Consider the following 19,934-nt stretch of genomic DNA (forward strand, 5'->3'; position numbering starts at 1 on the left):
TGATAGTGTTGTTACACAGTAATCCCAGTTTACACACGGACCTGTACATATTTAACACTTTGCTTTAAGCTCAAGTGACTATAAGCGAAACTTCACATGTACGGACAGCAGCAAGTGGTAGCTCAACGCAGCTCTAAGTGGCAACTAACCAAATTGCCCTGGACTGCAGCTCCGATATCTTTTCCCCTTTTTTCAGGGGTGGGCCTGGGCTTTATACTGACAGTCCCTTATTGTTCTATAAAAAGGTTTCCCCTATTATAAAATGCCCAATAATTTGTCGAACTCTATCTTAACTATGGGGTTAAAACCCCACCCTTACGTTAGCCGCCTCCCATTAATTTTCACATTCCAGACAGTTTTTTTTCCCCGGATCCTTCATAGTTCCTTAAATCATCCGTAGGCCTCAAAGCCAGAACGGGTAATGTTCTTCATCTTTATCGTAACAATTGGATATGTTCCTGCCCATTGACTTTTCTCTCTGTGAAAGTCAGCTTGCAGCATACAGGAGTTTTATTTTAATTTGAAAAAGTGCTTTGGCCCTTGCAAAGGTTGCTGGTACATAAACTCTGGTCCATTGTCAAGTTTCGTCAGCAGCAACTGTACCAGGAAATATCTGTAATTTTACAGTTGTGAAATCCCAACTGATTTGTCGATATCCTTCAGGGAAGGGAACTGGCTGTACTTGCCCAGTCTGTGACTCCAGTACAACATTAAGTCAAAGACTTAGTGCTGCTCTGGAGCCTGGGTTGTAAATAGTGGAAAATTCAGCAAGTACAGGCTGTCTAACTACAATACTGATCCTACAATTAGGAACAGAAATCCTGACTGAATCCTCTCCCCAACCAGAGACCAGCCACAAGCAATAATGGCACCTGACCCTGGAGCCCCACCTCATCCACGTCAAACCCTCTCCTCACTTGACACACACTTCCCATCGGGCAGTTTTGGGGGGGGGGGGGGTGTCAACGTATAGAGATTGGGAGCCAACTCCTGGGAGACCTGCCCTGCACAGACACGATGGGCAGAATGGCCTCCTTCTGTGCAGTAGCCATCCTATGATTCTGTTACTTCTGCCCACTGCCTACTTCTGCCCAACTACGGGAAACAGACATTAAAAAAGGGATGTAAAATTTAATTGTCCACGAGATTTTTCTCATTAAACATAAAATGCAAACTTAATTGTATTGTACAGAGGTTCCTGTTTGAACGGGAAAAAAAAATGTCAATCGAGTGCCATCGAGAGGGTCCAGGGCTCTTCATAAAAATGAAGTTCTCCTCAATGTGTAGTCATTGATATACAGACAAACAGAGCAGTCATTTTGTACACAGCAAGATCCCACAAACAGCACGGAGGTAAATGTGCAGGTGTGTTTTGCTGGTTGACAGAAGAAAAATGCTGGCACAGGACAACAATGACTGACCACTAGAGAAACTGGATTGTCCGCTAACCGCGCCCCCCAAACCGTGTATCAATTTGCTGACCACCCCCCTCCCCTTCTTCCCCCTCCCCTCCTTCCCCCTCTTCCCTTCAGTGCACTTTCACGCAGCTTTGCTGAGTTACAGCTGACTCGGGAAATAAGTCAAGCTCATGTGACGCCTGTTGGGTGTTGCTGCAACTGGGCACATCGATGCAAGTCTAGACACGGGCATTTGTTCCTCGGGCCAGTCTCAAAGCAGTCCCCAACCTCACAAAATACCTAGTCACGTTCCTGTTCCACAAACATCTAAAACGGCACAAACTTAAGCTTGCCATGAACTCACAAGAATATAACTGAAAATTACAATCTAGCAGCAGGGTTTGTACTGAAGACTTCATTTCAGAACCAACATATTCCCTCCTGTGTCGCCGAGGGTGCTGACTCGGGTTGGGGTGTCGGTGAGGTTTGCCATCCCAGTCCGGTTGAGAGCCTGGACCGCCCCGTCAGCTGTTTGACTGGGGAGGCTGCGCCCAGCACAGGAGCCCCATCGACTCCCAGACTCAGCCCCTCCGAGTACAAGTCTGGAACTCCGCCGTCTCACCTGCAGGCGGTGCTTACCCTCTGACTCTCCCCTCCTCTCACCTCCCCGGATTAACCAGAGGAACGGGGAGAGCGGGTCTACCAGCCGCCCCATGTTCCCCCAGCTGCAGCCCCGCTTCCCCCCACCCCCCAAACTCTCAGCCTTTGTGGAGCCTCACACGTTGCACCCTTCATATTACAGCCCATCTAGTGGACCCTACACAATTTGTCAGCGATCCGCGGACACATCACTCACCCGCTGCCACTCTCCAACAACAAAGACACGGTCTCCTCCGGTCACATGGGACAGGTTGTTGCAATTTAACAGTGGGCGGGGCCCAGATTAACACTCCCCCGTGCGAGAGGCAGCGGGCGTTCCGGGTTCGTGGAAGCGGTTGAGGTTATCACTGGTTGCTGCTGTAACTAATAGAGATGGCATGGAGTTATACCTGGTTAGTGGAAGTGAATGGACTGGTATTTATACAGAGCCAAGCAACTACTTTTGAAGCGTAACCAGTTCTGTTAACAACCCTTTGCGCCACATTTCATCCCGAGATCCTATTTCCACCTCCATAATATTGCTCGACATCACCCCTGTCTCAGTTTATCTGCTGCTGTAACCCTCATTCATGCCTTCGTTACCTCTAGACTTGATTATTTCAATGCATGCTAGCCCCCCCCAACCCCCAACTTTTTTTTATATATAAAAGCAAAATACTGCGGATGCTGGAAATCTGAAACAAAAATAGAAAATGCTGGAAAAACTCAGCAGGTCTGACAGCATCTGTGGAGAGAAAAACAGAGTTAACGTTTCGAGTCGGTATGACTCTTCTTCGGAGCCGGACTGAAAGCTCTGTTTTTCTCTCCACAGATGCTGTTAGACCTGCTGAGTGCTCCCACTTTTTTTTTTATTCATTCATGGGATGTGGGCTTTGCTGGCTGAGCCAGCATTTATTGCCCATCCCTAGTTGCCCTTGAGAAGGTGGTGGTGATCCCTGTGGTGTAGGTACACCCACAGTGCTGTTAGTAAGGGAGTTCCAGGATTTTTAACCAGTGACAGTGAAGGAATGGCGATACATTTCCAAGTCAGAATGGTGAGTGGCTTGGAGGGGAATTTCCAGGTGGTGGTGTTCCCATTTATCTGCTGCCCTTGTCCTTCTAGATAGTAGCGGTCGTGGGTCTGGAAGGTGCTGCCTAAGTGAGTTTCTGCAGTGCATCTTGTAAATGGTACACACTGCTACCATTGTGCATCGGTGGTGGAGGGAGTGAATGTTTGTGAATGTGGTGCCAATCAAGCGGGCTGCTTTGTCCTGGATGGTGTCCAGCTTCTTCAGTGTTGTAGGAGCTGCACTCATCCAGGCAAGTAGGGAGTAGTCCATCACATTCCTGACTTGTGCCTTGTAGATGGTGGACAGGTTTTGGGGAGTCAAGAGGTGAGTTACTCATTGCAGGATTCCTAGCCTCTGACCTGCTCTTGTAGCCACAATATTTATATGGCTAGTCCAGTTCAGTTTCTGGTCAATGGTAATCCCCAGGATGTTGATAGTGGGGGAATTCAGTGATGGTTATGCCATTGAATGTCAAGGGGCGATGGTTAGATTCTCTCTTGTTGGAGGTGGTCATTGCCTGGCACTTATGTGGTGCCAATGTTACTTGCTACTTGTCAGCCCAAGCCTGGATATTGTCCAGGTCTTGCTGCATTTGGACATGAACTGCTTCAGTATCTGAGGAGTCATGAATGGTGCTGAACATTGTACAATCATCAGCAAACATCCCCACTTCTGACCTTATTGTGGAAAGAAGGTCATTGATGAAGCAGCTGAAGGTGGTTGGGCCTAGGACACTACCCTGACGAACTCCTGTAGTGATGTCCTGGAACTGAGATGATTGACCTCCAACAACAACCATCTTCCTTTGTGCTAGGTATGACTCCAGCCAGTGGAGAGTTTTCCCCCTGATTCCCATTGACTCCAGTTTTGCTAGAGCTCCTTGATGCCATACTCAGTCAAATGCGGCCTTGATGTCAAGGGCAGTCACTCCCTCCTCACCTCGGGAGTTCAGCTCTTTTACCCATGTTTGAACCAAGGCTGTAATGAGGTCAGGAGCTGAGTGGCCATGGTGAAACCCAAACTGGGTGTCAGTGGGCAGGTTATTGCTGAGCAAGTGCTGCTTGATAGCACTGTCGATGACCCCTTCCATTACTTAACTGATGACCGAGAGTAGACTGATGGGGTTGTAATTGGCTGGATTGGATTTGTCCTGCTTTTTGTGTACAGGACATAACTGGGCAATTTTCCATATAGCTGGGTAGATGCCATTGTTGTAGCTGTACTGGAACAGCTTGGCTAGGGACACAGCAAGTTCTGGAGCACAAGTCTTCCGTACTATTTCCGGAATATTGTCAGGGCCCATAGCCTTTTCAGAACCCAGTGTCTTCAGCCATTTCTTGATATCACGTGGAGTGAATTGAATTGGCTGAAGACTGGCATCTGTGATGCTGGGGACCTCCGGAGGAGGCCGAGATGGATCATCCACTCAGCACTTCTGACTGAAGATTGTTGTAAATGCTTCAGCATTATCTTTTGCACTGATGTGCTGGGCTCCCCCATCATTGAGGATGGGGATATTTGTGGAGCCTTCTCCTACAGTGAGTTATTTAATTGTCCACTACTATTCATGGCTGGATATGGCAGGACTGCATAGCCTAGATCTGACCTATTGGTTGTGGGGTCGCTTAGCTCTGCCTATCACTTGCTGCTTATGCTGTTTGACATGCAAGTAGTCCTTTGTTAGACCTTCACCAGGTTGATACCTCATTTTGAGGTATGCCTGGTGCTGTTCCTGACATGCCCTCCCGCACTCTTCATTGAACCAAGGAGGGCTGGATAAAGAGCAGGAGTGGAGCGGCTGTATATGACATGAAAATTGATGGTGTCGCAAATAGTGAGGAGGAAAGCCTTAGAATACAGGACAATATAGATGGGCTGGTAAGATGGGCAGAGCAGTGTCAAATGGAATTTAATCTTGAGAAGTGTGAGGTCCTGCATTTTGGGAGGACTAACATGGCAAAGGAATACACAATGAATGGTGGGACCCTAGAAAGTACAGAGGATCAGAGGGACCTTGGTGTACATGTCCATAGATCCCTGAAGGCAGCAGCACAGGTAGATAAGGTGGTTAAGAAGGCATATGGGATACTTGCCTATATTAGCTGATGCATAGAATATAAAACCAGGGAGGTTATGTTGGAGCTGTATAAAAGACGAGTTAGGCCACAGGTAGAGTGCCGTGTGCAGTTCTGGTTGCCACAATATAGGAAGGATGTGATTGCATTGGAGAGGAGATTCACCAGGATGTTGCCTGGGCTGGAGCATTTCAGCTGTAAAGAGAGACTGGATAGGCTAGGGTTGTTTTCCTTACAGCAGCGAAGGCTGAGGGGGGACCTGATAGAGGTACACAAAATTATGATGGGCATAGGTAGGGTAGATAGGAAGAAACTTTTCCCCTTAGCGGAGGTGTCAATAACCAGGTGGCATAGATTTAAGGTAAGGGGCAGGAGGTTTAGAGGGTGGTTGGAATCTGGAACACACTGCCTGAGGGGTTGGTAGAGGCAGGAACCCTCACAACATTTAAGAAGTATTTAGAGGAGCACTTGAAACGCCATAGCATACATGGCTACGGGCCAAGTGCTGGAAAATGGGATTAGAGTAGATAGGTGCTTGATGGCCAGCATGGACACGATGGGCCGAAGGGCCTGTTTCTGTGCTGTATAACTCTATGACTCCCTGGCTTGTTAGTAATGGTAGAGTGGGGGATGTGCTGGGCCATGAGATCACAGATTGTGTTCAAGTACAATTCTGCTACTGCTGATGGCCCACAACACCTCATGGATGCCCAATCTTGAGTTGCTAGATCTGCTATATCCTCTAGGACTCAGCCAGATCGGTCAGTAGTGGTGCTACCAAGCCACTCTTGGTGATGGATGGAAGAACACTGATTCATCAGCTGAGGGAGGGCAGTACGTGGTAATCAGAAGGAGGTTTCTTTGCCCATGTTTGACCTGATGCCATGAGACTTCATGGGATCCAGAGTCAATATTGAGGACTCCCAGGGCAACTCCCTCCTGATTGTATACCACAGTGCCACCACCTCTGCTGGGTCTGTCCTGCCAGTGGGAGGACAGGGCATACCCAGGGATGGTGATGGTGGTGTCTGGGACATTATCTGTAAGATGTGATTTCGTGAGAACGACTATGTCAGGCTGCTGCTTGACTAGTCTGTTAGACAGCTCTCCAATTTTGGCACTAGCCCCCAGAATTTAGAAAGGAGGACTTTGCAGGGTCAACAGGGCTGAGCTGCCGTTGTTGTTTGCAGTGCCTAGGTCGATGCCGGGTGGTCTGTCCATAAACTTTAGGTCGTCCAAAACTTATTTCTCAATTACCCTGTGCTCGCTGACCTGAGTGGCTCCCTGTCAAACAATATCTTTACTTTAAAATTCTCATCTTTGTTTTCAAGTCCCACTATGGTCTCGTCCCTCCCTATCTCCACCAGCTCCTCATTTGAATACATTGATTGTAGGGAAATGGGGAACGGGAGTTCCGTGAAGCCTTTGGGACACTGTATGCTCTCAGTGTAAATGTGAGAATGAATAATGCACAGTGATGATTTGTTTCATACAGAAATACATAGAAGTTACAATTAGGAAACAGGACATTCATCCCAATCACTCCATGCTGCCATTTACCTTCCACCCAAGTAAAGAGTTCAAATCGCATTTCATAGAATTGCGAATAATGCTGCACAGAAGGCGGCTGTTTGTCCTATTGTGCATGTGCCATGTCTTCGAAAGACCTATCGGATGAGTTCCAATGCCCGCTTCTTTCCCATTGCCCTACTCTTTTTTTACTACTGCAAGTAATTATCCAATTTCCTGTTGGGAGTTATTACCGAATCTGCTTCCACTGCCTTTGCTGCTTTCCCATCCTTTCCTATTTAAATACTTCTATCAAATCACTCCCATAATCTGCATTATTCTAATGAAAAAAAATTAAATTTTTCAAGTCCCCTTATTTATATTTCCTCATACCAGGCAATACCCTAGTGAATCTATGATTAATTGCTCTCTCCATTTATTGGCTAGTGGATGCATTATAACTCGTACGAGGGGTTTTATTACTCAATTAAATAAGGCCACACAGATAAATACAGATGAGATAGCCATTTGGCCCATCTAGTTCATCCTTCCACTGAAACCTGCAGATGCTCCATAACAACAACAAACAACATCATCACCTTGCGTTTATATAGAATCTTTATTGTAGAAAACTGTCCCAAGGGCTTCACAGAACTGTAATCAGGCAAAAGTAATTGGCAAATCAAAGGAGGAAATATTAGGTTCATTGGATCCAAATTAAGTCATTGGAAATAAAGATCAAAACAGCGTAAAACCTGCTGCCGACTTGCCAGCATCCATTTCCACTATTACATATCAGCAAACTGATGGAGCTGCCGGCTGACAAGTCTCCGGGTTCTGATGGACTTCATCCTAGGGTCTTCAAAGAGGTGACTATGAGGTAGTAGATGCGTTGGTGTTAATTTTCCAAAATTCCCTAGATTCTGGAAAGGTTCCATTGGGCTGGCAAGTAGCAAATATAATCCCTCTATTCAAGAAGGGAGTGAGGCAAAAAACAGAAAATTATAGTTGTTAGCTTGACCTCTGTCGTGGGGAAGGTGTTAGAACTGCTCATTAAGGAGGTTATAGCTGTGCACTTAGAAAAACTCAAGGTAATCGGGAAGAGTCAGCATAGTTTTGCGAAAGGGAAATCATGTTTAACCAATTTATTGCAGTTCTTTGAAGGACAAACATGTGCTGTGGATAAAGGGGAGCCTGTAGATGTGCTGTACTTGGATTTCCAGAAAGCATTTGAGAAGGTGCTACATGAAAAGTTATTGTGGAAAATAAAAGCTTATGGTGTAGGGGGTAACGTATTAGCATGGATAGAAAATTGGCTGTCAGGCAAAAAACAGAGAGTTATGCATAAATGAGTCTTTTTCTGATTGGCAGGGAGTGATGAATGGTGTCCCGCAGGGTCTGTGCTGGGGCCTCAACTTTTTACAATTTATATCAATGACTTAGATGAGGGGAGCGAACTCATGGTAGCTAAATTTGCAGATGATAGGTAGGAAAGTAAGTATGTTGTGAGGAGGACATGAGGTTGCAGACGGATATGGATAGGTTGAGTGAGTGGGCAAAGATCTGGCAAATGGAGTTTAATGTGGGAAAATGTGAAGTTGCTCACTTTGGCAGGAAGAACAAAAAAACAGAGTATTACTTAAATGGAGAACAGCTGCATAATTCTGAGGTGTAATGGGATCTAGGTGTTCTAGTGCATGAGTCACAAAAAGTTGGTATGCAGGTACAGCAAGTAATTAAGAAGGCTAATGGAATGCTGTCCTTTATTACGAGAGGAACTGAACATAAAAGCAAGGATGTTATGCTTCAGTTATACAACATCTCGAATATTGTGTGCAGTTTTGGCCTCCTTACTTAACTAAGGATATAAATGCATTGGAAGCGGTTCAGTGGAGGTTACTAGATTGAAACCTGCAATGAGTGGGTTATCTGATGAGGAAAAGTTAGACAGACTGGTCTTGCTTTCACTGGCATTTAGGAGAGTGAGGGGTGACTTGATTGAAGCATATAAAATTCTGAACGCAATTGACAGGGTGGATGTGGAAAGGATGTTTCCTCTTGTGGGAGAGTCCAGAACTAGGGTGCGCTGTTTTAAAATTAGGGACTGCCCTTTTAGGACAGGAAATGGGGAGAATTTCTTTCTCTCAGAGGGTTGTGTGACTTTGGAACTCTCTGCTTCAGAAGGCAGTGGAGTCGGGGGTCATTGAATATTTTAAAAGCGGAGGTAGACAGATTCTTGTTAGGCAAGGGAATCAAAGGTTACCGGGGGTAGATGGGAATGTGGAATTAGAAAATTACAAACAGATCAGCCATGATCTTATTGAATGGCAGCGCAGGCTTAAGGGGCCAAATGGCCTCCTTCAGCTCCTGTTTCATATGTTCATATAAAGTCAAAATGTAAGCCATCAATATTTAACCTTCAGCAGCCCTTGACATTCACTGTAACCAGATTTCACCTGTATAAAAATGCCACGGTGGGGGGGGGGGGGGGGTGCCCAGAGAGTGTGATTTGCCCCAGGCCTCACCCCCCGAGGGAAGACCCAGATGGCAACTGCTGGAATTTAAATTCAATTAATAAATCTGAAATTGAAAGTTAGTCGCAGTAATGGTGACCATGAATTATCATCAATTGGTGTAAAAACCCATCTGGTTCACTAGTGCCCTTTAGGGAAGGAAATCTGCTGTCCTTACCTGGTCTGGCCTACCGTGTCTCCAGATCCACAGCAATGTGGTTGACTCTTAAGCGCCCTCTGAAATGGCCTAGCAAGCTATTCAATTAAAGGGTAATCAGGGATGGGCAACAAATGCTGGACTTGCCAGTGAGCCCATATTCCATGAAAGGATAAATTAAAAAAAAAGACCCCACAACACCAATATGATAATCAATCTTGGGACCAGGTTTAGACACGATTAAGCCAAACATGGCCCAGTAGACTCTACAAAGGCCTCTTCATTAACCGCTGGGGACTTGTGTCTAAATTGGGAGAGCTGCCCCACAGACTAGTCAAGCATCAGCCTGGCATAGTCATACTCAGCAAATCATACCTTACAGCCAATATCCCAGGCTCCTCTGCCACCATCCCTTAGTATGTCCTATCCCATTGGCGGGACAGATGCACCATAGGTTGTGGCACAGTGGTGTACAGTCAGTAGGAAGTGGCCTTGGGGGTGCTCAACATTGACTCCGGACCCTGTGAAGTGATGTTGGCATCAGGTCAAACATGGGTAAGGAAAGCACCAGGCATATCTAAAAATGAAGTGCCAACATGGTGAAGCTATAACAGAGGATTACATGCATACTAAAGATGGAAGCAGCATGCAATAGACAAAAAGTGGTCTCACAATCAACTGATCCAGATCAAACTGTTTCAGTCCTGTCACAACCAATAATGAATGGCGGTGGACAATTAAACAACTCACTGTTGGAGGCTCCACAAATATCCCCATCCTTAATGATGGGGGTGCTCAGCACATTAATGCAAAAGATAAGGTTGATGCATTTGCAACCATCTTCAGTCAGAAGTGCTGATTGGATGATCCATCCTGGCCTCCTCCTGAGGTCCCCAGCATCACAGATGCCAGTCTTCAGCCAATTCAATTCACTCCACGTGATACCAAGAAACAGCTGAAGGCACTGAATATTGCAAATGCTATGGGCCCTGACAACATTCCAGCCATTGTACTGAAGACTTATGCTCCAGAAGTTGTCGCGCCCCTAGCCAAGCTGTTCCGTTACAGCTGCAACACTGGCATCTATCTGGCAATGTGGAAAATTGCCCAGGTATGTCCTCTGCACAAAAAGCATGGCAAATCCAACCCAGCCAATTGCCACCCTGTCAGTCTATTCTCGATCAACAGTAAAGTGATGGAAGGGGTCATCAACAGTGCTACCAAGTGGCATTTACAAATCAATAACCTGCTTACTGACTCTCAGTTTGGGTTCCGCCAGGGCCACTCAGCTCCTGACCTCATTACAGTCTTGGTTCAAACTTGGACAAAAGAGCTGAACTCCCGAAGTGGGGTGAAAGCGACTGTCCTTGACATTAAGGCAGCATTTGACCAAGTTTAGCCTGAGCTAAACTAGAGTCAATGGGAATCAGAGGGAAAACTCTCCACTGGCTGGAGTCATACTTAGCACAAAGGAAGATGATTGTGGTGTCATCCCATCCTCAGGACATCACTGCAGGAGTTCGTCAGGGTAGTGTCCTTGGCCCAGCCATTTTCAGCTGCTTCATCAATGACCTTCCTTCCATCAGCAGTGGGGATTTTGCTAATGATTGTACAGTGTTAAGTAACATTTGCAGCTTCTCAGACACTAAAGCAGTCTGTGACAATGTACAGCAAACCCGGACAATATTCAGACTTGGGCTGATAAGTGACAAATAACATTCATGCCAAGTGATGATCACCTCCAAGAAGAGAAAGTTTAACCACCTTCCCAGGCATTCAATTGCATTACCATGGTCGAATCCCCAATCATCAACTTTGAGAGAGCTGTCCCACAGACTAGTCAAGCCACAGCCTGGCATGTTCATACTCAGCAAATCATACCTTATAGCTAGTATCCCAGACTCCTCCATCACTGTCCCTTATTATGTCCTATCCCATTGGCAGGACAGATACACCATTAGTGGGTTGGGGGGGGGGTCACCATTAATCAAACTGAACAGGACCAGCCACAAAAGTACTGTGGCTACAAGAGCAGGTCAGGGGCTTGGAATTCTGCAAGTGAGTAAGTCACTTCCTGATTCCTCAAAACCTCTCCACCATTTAGGGATGTGGGGAGTGGGCGTTGGAGTGGCAGTATGCGAATTGCTCCTTAGGAGAGACAGCACAGATATGATGGGCTGAATGGCCTTTTTCTGTACTGTAACGATTCTATGATTCACAAGGTATAAGTCAGGAGTGTGATGGAATACTCTCCGCTTGCCTGGATGAGCACAACTCTAATAACACTCAAGGAGCTCAACACCATCCAGAACAACATAGCCATCTTTATTGGCACCCCATCCACCACCTTAAACATTTTGTCCCTCTACCACCGCACACCGTGCCTGCCGTGTGTACCATCTCCAACATGCACTGCAGCAACTCACCAAGCATCTCCCATGATCCCTTAGACGTAGAAGGACAAGGGAAGTAGGCACATGGGAACACCACCAGCTCCAAGCTCCCTCCTAAGTCACACACCATCCTGACTTGGAAATAGATCTCAGTTCTTTGTCACCATTGCTGGATCGATATTCTAACAGTGATGTAGGAGCACTTTCACCAAGAGGGCCACAGCAGTTCATGAAGGCAGCTCATCAACACCTTCGCTAGAAAAACTGGAAATGGGCAAAAAATGCTGGTCTTACCTGCGATGCCACAACCAGTGAAGGAAAAAAATTCTGCTTTTATCAATATTGCTTTAGGGATAAATATTGGCCTGGAGACAGGAGAGAACTCGGCAGCTGTTTCTTCAATTGTGCAGCGTGAGAGCAGAGGTATAATGGCTCAGTTGAGAAAAATCCATTTCAACTGTGCAGCACTCCCTTGGTACTGACCCTCTGACAGTGCAGCACTCCCTCGGTACTGACCCTCCGACAGTCCAGCACTCCCTCAATGCTGACCTCACAACAATGCGGCACTCCCTCAATGCTGACCTTCTGAGAGTTCAGCACTCCCTCAGCACGATCCTCTGACAACACTCCCACAGTGCTGACCATCCGACAGTGTGACACTCCCTCAGTACTGATGCTCAGACAATGCAGCACTCCCTCAGTACTGACCATCCAACGGCACACCACTCCCTCAGTACTGACCCTCTGACAGTGCAGCGCTCCCTTAATGCTGACCCTACAACAGTTCAGCACTTCCTTGATACTGATCTTAAAACAGTTCATCGCTCCCTCAGTACTGACTGTCCAACAGTGTGGTGCTCCCTCTGTACTGGTTGGTTGCTGGAGGAATTCCGGCTTAGAATTGATGAGCTGGAGTCTGAACACATCCGGGAGAGGGAGAGTTACCTGGGCACTTTGTTTCAGGAGGCGGTCACACCCGGTAGATTAAGTACCTCAAATTCGGTCAGGGTCAGCAGGATGTGACTGCAAGTGAGGCAGGTAGAGGGATCCTGTGTTCAGGAACAGAGGAGCCTCAGCTCTTGACCTTGTCCAACATCCCTGTGTGGATGAGGAACAGGGCTGTAGGGAGGATGAGCCAGCTGACCACGGCACCATGGAAAAGGTGGCCATTCAAGAGGGGGGAGCAAAAAGACAAGTGGTAGTTGTGGGGGATTCTATAATTAGGGGAATTGATAGCTTCCTTTGTAAGCAGGATCGAGAGTCCCACATGGTATGGTGCCAGGGTGAGGGACATCTCTGACCAGCTTGAAAGGATATTGGAAGAGGGAGGGGGAGGATCCAGTTGTTGTGATCCACGTTGGGACAAATAACATAGGTAAGGCTAGGAAAGAGGACCTGTCTGGGGATTATCAGGAACTAGGAACTAAATTAAAGAACAGGTCCTCAAGGGTCATAATCTCTGGATTACTACCCGAGCCACGTGCAAATTAGCATAAGGACGCGAGAATAAGGGAAATAAACACGTGGCTAAAGGAGTGGTGCGGGAAAGAGGGGTTCCATTTCGTGGGGCAGTGGCATCAGTATTGGAACAGGAGGGATCTGTACCGTTGGGATGGTCTCCACCTGAACCGATCTGGGACCAATGTTCTAGCGAAAAGGGTAAATAGGGTGGTCAACAGGACTTTAAACTAGAAAGTTGTGGGGGAGGGAAGGATAAAACTCCAAGAAGTATGACTAATGGGAAACAAAGCAGCAGGTTAGAGTGTGGGGGGGTGGATTCAACTTCATGGAAAATTATGAAAAAACTGAAAAGAGAGCCCAGGAGATGCTATTAAAGTCCCCAGAACACAAAATAGGACAGAGTGTTTGGAAAGGGCTAGGAATCTAACTTCAAGCACATCAGATAAAGGGACGACAATGAGAAAGGGGACGGGAAATACAGGACTGAAGGTGTTGTATCTGAATGCACGCAGTATATGAAATAAGGTAAATGAGCTTGTGGCGCAGATTGAAATTGGCAGGTATGATGTGGTGGGCATCACGGAGACATGGCTACAAGGGGATCAGGACTGGGAGCTAAATATCCAAGGATATACATCCTATCGAAAAGATAGGCAGGTTGGCAGAGGGGGTGGGGTTGCTTTGTTAGTAAGAAATGAAATTAAATCGATAGCAAGAAATGACGTAGGGTCAGATGATGTAGAATCTGTGTGGGTAGAGTTGAGGAACCGCAAAGGTAAAAAACTGGTGGAGTTCCGCAGGAGTCAGTATTGAGACCACAACTTTTCACTTTATACATTAATGATCTAGCTGAAGGAACTGAGGGCATCCTGGCTAGGTTTGCAGATGATACGAAGATAGGTGGAGGGACAGGTAGTATTGAGGAGGCAGGGAGGCTGCAGAAGGATTTGGACAGGTTAGGAGAATGGGCAAAGAAGTGGCAGATGGAATACAACGTGGGGAAGTGTGAGGTCATGCACTTTGATAGGAAGAATAGAGGCATAGACTATTTTCTAAATGGGGAGAGAATTCAGAAATCTGAAGTGCAAAGGGACTTGGGAGTCCTAGTCCAGGATTCTCTTAAGGTTAACTTGCAGGTTGAGTCAGTAGTTAGGAAGGCAAATGCAATGTTGGCATTTATTTCGAGAGGACTAGAATATAAAAGCAGGGATGTGCTGCTGAGGCTTTATAAGGCTCTGGTCAGACCACATTTAGAATATTGTGAGCAATTTTGGGCCCCGTATCTCAGGAAGGATGTGCTGGCCCTGGAGAGGGTCCAGAGGAGGTTCATGAGAACGATCCCAGAAATGAAAGGCTTAACATATGAGGAACGTTTGAGGACTCTGGGTCTGTACTCGATGGAGTTTAGAAGGATGAGGGGAGATCTGATTGAAACTTACAGAATACTGAAAGGCCTGAAGAGAGTGGACATGGGGAAGATGTTTCCATTAGTAGGAGAGACTAGGACCCGAGGGCACAGCCTCAGAGTAAAGGGAAGACCTTTTAGAACAGAGATGAAGAGAAACTTCTTTAGCCAGAGAGTGGTGAATCTATGGAATTCATTGCCACAGAAGGCTGTGGAGGCCAGGTCATTGAGTGTATTTAAGACCGAGATAGGTTCTTGATTGGTAAGGGGATCAAAGGTTACGGGGGGAAGGGGGGAGAATGGGGTTGAGAAACTTATCAGACATGATTGAATGGCGCAGCAGACTCGATGGGCCAAATGGCCTAATTTCTGCTCCTATGTCTATGGTCCGACAGTGCAACAATCCCTCAGAACTGACCGTCCGACGGAGTGGCGCTCCCTCAGTACTGATGCTCAGACAGTGCAGCACTCACTCAGTACTGATTCTCAGACAGTGCAGCACTCCCTCAGTACTGACCGTTTAAAGGCGCACCACTCCCTCAGTACTGACCATCTGACAATGCAGCGCTCTCTCAATGCTGACCCTACAACAGTTCAGTGTAGTGCTCCCGCAGTGCTGATGCTCAGACAGTGTGACACTCCTTCAATACTGATGCTCAGACAGTGCAGCACTCCCTCAGTACTGACCGTTCAACGGGGCAGCACTCCCTCAGTACTGACCTTCTGACAGTGCAGCGCTCCCTCAGTACTGACCTTCTGACAGTGCAGCGCTCCCTCAGTACTGACCTTCTGACAGTCAAGCGCTCCCTCAGTACTGACCTTCTGACAGTGCAGCACTCCCTCAGTACTGACCCTCTGACAGTGCAGCACTTCCTCAGTACTGACCTTCTGACAGTGCAGCACTTCCTCAGTACTGACCTTCTGACAGTGCAGCACTCCCTCAGTACTGACCTTCTGACAGTGCATCACTCCCTCACTGCTGACCCTCTGACAGTGCAGCACTCCCTCAGTGCTGACCCTCTGACAGTGCAGCACTCCCTCACTACTGACCTTCTGACAGTGCAGCACTCCCTCAGTACTGACCTTCTGACAGTGCAGCACTCCCTCAGTACTGACCTTCTGACAGTGCAGCACTCCCTCAGTACTGACCTTCTGACAGTGCAGCGCTCCCTCAGTACTGACCCTCTGACAGTGCAGCGCTCCCTCAGGGCTGACCCTCTGACAGTGCATCACTCCCTCAGTGCTGACCCTCTGACAGTGCATCACTCCCTCAGTGCTGACCCTCTGACAGTGCAGCACTCCCTCAGTACTGACCCTCTGACAGTGCATCACTCCCTCAGTGTTGACCCTCTGACAGTGCAGCGCTCCCTCAGTACTGACCCTCTGATAGTGCAGCACTCCCTCAGTGCTGACCCTCTGACAGTGCAGCGCTCCCTCAGTACTGACCCTCCGACAGTGCAGCACTCCCTCAGTACTGACCTTCTGACAGTGCAGCACTCCCTCAGTACTGACCTTCTGACAGTGCAGCACTCCCTCACTACTGACCCTTTGACAGTGCAGCAATCCCTCAGTACTGACCTTCTGACAGTGCAGCACTCCCTCACTACTGACCCTTTGACAGTGCAGCACTCCCTCACTACTGACCCTCTGACAGTGCGGCACTCCCTCAATGCTGACCCTCTGACAGTGCATCACTCCCTCAGTACTGACCCTCTGACAGTGCATCACTCCCTCAGTACTGACCCTCTGACAGTGCAGCGCTCCCTCAGTACTGACCCTCTGACAGTGCAGCCCTCCCTGAGTACTGACCTTCTGACAGTGCGGCACTCCCTCAATGCTGACCCTCTGACAGTGCATCACTCCCTCAGTACTGACCCTCTGACAGTGCAGCGCTCCCTCAGTACTGACCCTCTGACAGTGCAGCGCTCCCTCAGTACTGACCTTCTGACAGTGCAGCACTCCCTCAGTACTGACCCTCTGACAGTGCAGCACTCCCTCAGTGCTGACCCTCTGACAGTGCAGCACTCCCTCAGTACTGATCCTCCGATAGTGCAGCTCTCCCTCAGTACTGACCCTCTGACAGTGCAGCACTCCCTCAGTACTGACCCTCTGACAGTGCGGCACTCCCTCAGAACTGACCCTCTGACAGTGCAGCCCTCCCTGAGTACTGACCTTCTGACAGTGCGGCACTCCCTCAATGCTGACCCTCTGACAGTGCATCACTCCCTCAGTACTGACCCTCTGACAGTGCAGCGCTCCCTCAGTACTGACCCTCTGACAGTGCAGCACTCCCTCAGTGCTGACCCTCTGACAGTGCAGCACTCCCTCAGTGCTGACCCTCTGACAGTGCAGCACTCCCTCAGTGCTGACCCTCTGACAGTGCAGCACTCCCTCAGTGCTGACCCTCTGACAGTGCAGCACTCCCTCAGTGCTGACCCTCTGACAGTGCAGCACTCCCTCAGTGCTGACCCTCTGACAGTGCATCACTCCCTCAGTACTGACCCTCTGACAGTGCATCACTCCCTCAGTACTGACCCTCTGACAGTGCAGCGCTCCCTCAGTACTGACCCTCTGACAGTGCAGCCCTCCCTGAGTACTGACCTTCTGACAGTGCGGCACTCCCTCAATGCTGACCCTCTGACAGTGCATCACTCCCTCAGTACTGACCCTCTGACAGTGCAGCGCTCCCTCAGTACTGACCCTCTGACAGTGCAGCGCTCCCTCAGTACTGACCTTCTGACAGTGCAGCACTCCCTCAGTACTGACCCTCTGACAGTGCAGCACTCCCTCAGTGCTGACCCTCTGACAGTGCAGCACTCCCTCAGTACTGATCCTCCGATAGTGCAGCACTCCCTCACTACTGACCTTCTGACAGTGCAGCACTCCCTCACTACTGACCCTCTGACAGTGCAGCACTCCCTCAGTACTGACCTTCTGACAGTGCAGCACTCCCTCAGTACTGACCCTCTGACAGTGCAGCACTCCCTCAGTACTGACCTTCCGACAGTGCAGCACTCCCTCAGTACTGACCTTCTGACAGTGCAGCACTCCCTCAGTACTGACCTTCTGACAGTGCAGCACTCCCTCAGTACTGACCTTCTGACAGTGCAGCACTCCCTCAGTACTGACCCTCTGACAGTGCAGTGCTCCCTCAGTGCTGACCCTCTGACAGTGCATCACTCCCTCAGTGCTGACCCTCTGACAGTGCATCACTCCCTCAGTGCTGACCCTCTGACAGTGCAGCACTCCCTCAGTACTGACCCTCTGACAGTGCATCACTCCCTCAGTGTTGACCCTCTGACAGTGCAGCGCTCCCTCAGTACTGACCCTCTGATAGTGCAGCACTCCCTCAGTGCTGACCCTCTGACAGTGCAGCGCTCCCTCAGTACTGACCCTCCGACAGTGCAGCACTCCCTCAGTACTGACCTTCTGACAGTGCAGCACTCCCTCAGTACTGACCTTCTGACAGTGCAGCACTCCCTCACTACTGACCCTTTGACAGTGCAGCAATCCCTCAGTACTGACCTTCTGACAGTGCAGCACTCCCTCACTACTGACCCTTTGACAGTGCAGCACTCCCTCACTACTGACCCTCTGACAGTGCGGCACTCCCTCAATGCTGACCCTCTGACAGTGCATCACTCCCTCAGTACTGACCCTCTGACAGTGCATCACTCCCTCAGTACTGACCCTCTGACAGTGCAGCGCTCCCTCAGTACTGACCCTCTGACAGTGCAGCCCTCCCTGAGTACTGACCTTCTGACAGTGCGGCACTCCCTCAATGCTGACCCTCTGACAGTGCATCACTCCCTCAGTACTGACCCTCTGACAGTGCAGCGCTCCCTCAGTACTGACCCTCTGACAGTGCAGCGCTCCCTCAGTACTGACCTTCTGACAGTGCAGCACTCCCTCAGTACTGACCCTCTGACAGTGCAGCACTCCCTCAGTGCTGACCCTCTGACAGTGCAGCACTCCCTCAGTACTGATCCTCCGATAGTGCAGCTCTCCCTCAGTACTGACCCTCTGACAGTGCAGCACTCCCTCAGTACTGACCCTCTGACAGTGCGGCACTCCCTCAGAACTGACCCTCTGACAGTGCAGCCCTCCCTCAGTACTGACCCTCTGACAGTGCAGCACTCCCTCAGTGCTGACCCTCTGACAGTGCAGCACTCCCTCAGTGCTGACCCTCTGACAGTGCAGCACTCCCTCAGTGCTGACCCTCTGACAGTGCAGCACTCCCTCAGTGCTGACCCTCTGACAGTGCAGCACTCCCTCAGTGCTGACCCTCTGACAGTGCATCACTCCCTCAGTACTGACCCTCTGACAGTGCATCACTCCCTCAGTACTGACCCTCTGACAGTGCAGCGCTCCCTCAGTACTGACCCTCTGACAGTGCAGCCCTCCCTGAGTACTGACCTTCTGACAGTGCGGCACTCCCTCAATGCTGACCCTCTGACAGTGCATCACTCCCTCAGTACTGACCCTCTGACAGTGCAGCGCTCCCTCAGTACTGACCCTCTGACAGTGCAGCGCTCCCTCAGTACTGACCCTCTGACAGTGCAGCACTCCCTCAGTGCTGACCCTCTGACAGTGCAGCACTCCCTCAGTGCTGACCCTCTGACAGTGCAGCACTCCCTCAGTGCTGACCCTCTGACAGTGCAGCACTCCCTCAGTGCTGACCCTCTGACAGTGCAGCACTCCCTCAGTGCTGACCCTCTGACAGTGCAGCACTCCCTCAGTGCTGACCCTCTGACAGTGCAGCACTCCCTCAGTGCTGACCCTCTGACAGTGCAGCACTCCCTCAGTGCTGACCCTCTGACAGTGCAGCACTCCCTCAGTGCTGACCCTCTGACAGTGCAGCACTCCCTCAGTGCTGACCCTCTGACAGTGCAGCACTCCCTCAGTGCTGACCCTCTGACAGTGCAGCACTCCCTCAGTACTGACCCTCTGACAGTGCAGCACTCCCTCAGTGCTGACCCTCTGACAGTGCAGCACTCCCTCACTACTGACCCTCTGACAGTGCAGCACTCCCTCAGTACTGACCCTCTGACATTGCAGCACTCCCTCACTACTGACCCTCTGACAGTGCAGCACTCCCTCACTGCTGACCCTCTGACAGTGCAGCACTCCCTCACTGCTGACCCTCTGACAGTGCAGCACTCCCTCACTACTGACCTTCTGACAGTGCAGCACTCCCTCACTGCTGACCCTCTGACAGTGCAACAAACCCTCAGCACTGATCCTCCGACAGTGCGGCACTCCCTCAGTACTGCAGTGCGGGCCTGTCTTTGGTGTCCAGCTTTTCGGAATAGGTG

General features: G+C 49.3%; 1 protein-coding gene across 3 annotated transcripts in view; it reads right to left on the minus strand.

The window, feature by feature from the left end:
• Positions 1 to 19,852, minus strand: part of rnaset2 (ribonuclease T2) — a 39,685-nt gene extending 19,833 nt beyond the window's left edge. Inside the window, exon 1 of one of the 3 annotated variants that reach the window (XM_078556586.1) lies at positions 19,828 to 19,852. The gene's annotated coding sequence lies outside the window, so the exon portion shown is untranslated. Of the gene's footprint in view, positions 1 to 2,185; positions 2,208 to 2,253; positions 2,421 to 19,827 lie in introns of those variants that run through there. The other 2 variants (XM_078556584.1, XM_078556585.1) reach the window with 2 other exon arrangements.
• Positions 19,853 to 19,934: the final 82 nt, after the last annotated feature.

Source organism: Cetorhinus maximus, chromosome 14 (genome assembly GCF_964194155.1).
Source record: "Cetorhinus maximus chromosome 14, sCetMax3.hap1.1, whole genome shotgun sequence".
Classification (NCBI taxonomy): domain Eukaryota; kingdom Metazoa; phylum Chordata; class Chondrichthyes; order Lamniformes; family Cetorhinidae; genus Cetorhinus; species Cetorhinus maximus.